We start from the raw sequence: 2975 nt of genomic DNA on the forward strand, positions 1-2975 counted from the left end.
TTTTTTTTTTTTTTTTTTTTTTTTTTTTTTGTAGTCAATCCAAATGTACTGGCCAAGCCAACTTTTGAAATAAGATTATATGATTAGGTATTAGCAGAGACAAAGAGTTACTGCCTCCATCTTACTCTGCCCTATTTGAAAGTCTCAGGGGAGAGAAGGGAACAAGATGCCGACCTAACCTGAGTGGAGTCAGGTGAGGCATCTTTACATCTAAGAATTTTTATGACATTGAATCAGTCAACTGGGCTACACATCATCAGTCAGTATTTCAGCAATTTTATGCAATAAAAATAACATTAGATTATAAACCAAGAACTCTCATTTATGTTTTAGTTTATTAAATGGTTTTTGTCTTTATTCAGACATGAATCACATCACTCTCTAGCACCTGTTTTGTCCTTCACCATTTGATCTCTAACATGATTTCTAGCTTTATTACCAGTGATTGTAGGAGTCTTACGATGTTGAAAGTTCTATGAGGTCATAAAAAGGGACATGTTCCCTTCTGTAATGAAACCAAATTTAAATTTATGTCCAGATGAAACTGGACAACCACATGAGAAAAAAAGCTGTCAATGAAGTTATAAATATAGATCTTTTAAAAATATCTTTTCTTAGTTTAAAAAAAAAATGCCACTGAGTAAGTGTGTGAGATTTGATCAAGACATTTACAAAGCTGGGATCGATTTTGGGCTTAGCATTTTATGAAGGATGTAAAAAATTTGAATTAACCTGGAGGGGGAATGGTCAGAGTGGTATCATTGTTGATAATAAATAGCTCTACTTAATTAAACATGCAATTTTAAAAACACTTCTTTTGTGATTAAAGTTCCCCATTCACCATGAAGCCTTCTAGAAATTCTTGAAGAAATATGAGTAATTTCTTCTTGACATCACGCCTCCAAATAAGGATAGCTCAGGACACAATTTTCTGTCACCATTCCCTTACTTTCCCCAAAATTCAGGAAGTGATTTCTGAGATCCCTGCTTGCACAAGGCACTGAGCTAGTAAGACATTCTTGGACTTGCTCAGTGCTTGTTTAGTAGTTCTTTGTGGATATTTACATCAACGTACTATCATATTTTGAACTTCTGGAGAAAATATACCTGCCCTCATTGCATATTTCCCACACTAAAATCAGGCTAATAAAATTAACTTAATAAACGCTCTTAGTGAAAAGCAAATTTGAATGATGTGTTCCTCTGGCTTAAACACTTTGTAGAGGCTATTGGATATTCTAGTTATTCACCAAACTTACTGTATAATTATAGGTTCCTGGCATATGTTAGTTGCTCAGAAATGCTTTTAGGATGTATACAGGTGCTGAATAAGTTTTATCGGACAAAAATGATGATGACAGGTAAGATAATTTCATGTTAAATATGAAATATATCCTACAATAAGAGTAAGAACATCCGCTGCCCCTCCTACTGTACTTGAAGTTCTCAAACATACATTTTTAGACCAAACTAAATATATCAGGCACTTGCAGCTGCATTTAATTATCAATACATGTCATCATATGACACTTCAATTTCACTGGCAATCATAAAAATAGGTTACTATGCAAATCCCAATGCTTTTGCTATTTGTAGGCCAAACAAGCAGTCTGGTAGGATGCCAGTAGGTATCAGTGGGAGAATAAAGGCATTTCTTTTTGGTAATTTATTTCTAGATGTGTTTGTCCCTTTCCCTAGATAAACTCTCTCAGAGAAGACTGACATTTTTCTGTACCCTACAGAGAGATTAGTGAATGCATAATCACACAGTGACAGGTCCGGCTCCAATGTGTTTCTCATTAAATTCTCTGTCGTTCCCTCTGCGGGAAACTGGACAATTTATCAGATTTTCATACAGGGAGGTGAATTTCTGCTGAGGAGGCAACACAATGTCTTTTACTCTCCGGAGTGCAATTATGGCTGAGCTTCCCCGACAGTACTCCGTTTTATGATAGGGTTGTCGTTGTAGGAGGTATGCATTCTACAACTCGTTTCTGTATTCTGACACCGGTTATATATTTACACTTTTTAAAGTTAGCTAGTTTTCCTACATTCGCCTTAATACAGAATGTCTGAGATTAAGCATACCTATATACTAGAATATTAATCGTACAAGGAGAATATAGAAAGACTTCTCTAACAGTCACCATCTTAATGGAGCATGTGAGAGAATGAGTTTCAATTTTGGAAACAGAAAAGAGTGTAAAAGCGTGTGTTCTCAGTCAATTCTTGTTTTTTCTTTTTGAATAAAAGATGAATTTCAAAGGGGAGAAAAAATATGTTTTCTGTTTAAGTAATGAAAGAATAACAATTACGGCAATAATTACCATAAATTTTACCTGAGATCTGGAGTTCCTGTAAGTTATGATTAGGAGGAAAAGTCATGCCCATTTATTTATGTTGCCACATTAGTTGTATCACTGTGTAAAACAACAGATCAGCTCTGACAGAGAGTTTGTTTTCACCTTAGATATCATGTTGCCTAAGATTCTCAGCCTTTTCCATTTAGTGAGCAAGCGAACAAATGAAAAAAATGCACACGCATCCCACCTCACTGGTGCAGAGCAGAAATCACAAGATTTTGCTACTAGTCAAGGGAGTTTAATGTTTAATGATACAAAATCAACTCAGTCTAGCAAAACTCCAAGGTCCAAAGGAACCAAGCAAACAAAAAGAATAATGATTTCTTGATTGCTAATAATTTATGGCAGAAACCACTAATAAGTTTCTTTTCTTTTTGTTTGGTATTAATTTATTTGATCCTCATAACCTTCCATCATGCAGATACTATACTATATTCCTACTTTACAATTGAGGAAAATAAGGAATAACTGAGCTTTTGATGACCAATCAAAATAGGCAGTACCTGCCCATGGTATTAGAAGACTCTGTCCTAAAGTTTGTTCTTACTGGGCATTTTCTCTCTTTCTTCTCCTTCTTTCTTTTTTTTTTTTTTTTCTTTTTTTTTACAGTTT

The sequence above is a fragment of the Mandrillus leucophaeus genome, unplaced genomic scaffold (assembly GCF_000951045.1).
Source record: "Mandrillus leucophaeus isolate KB7577 unplaced genomic scaffold, Mleu.le_1.0 Scaffold75, whole genome shotgun sequence".
NCBI lineage: Eukaryota > Metazoa > Chordata > Mammalia > Primates > Cercopithecidae > Mandrillus > Mandrillus leucophaeus.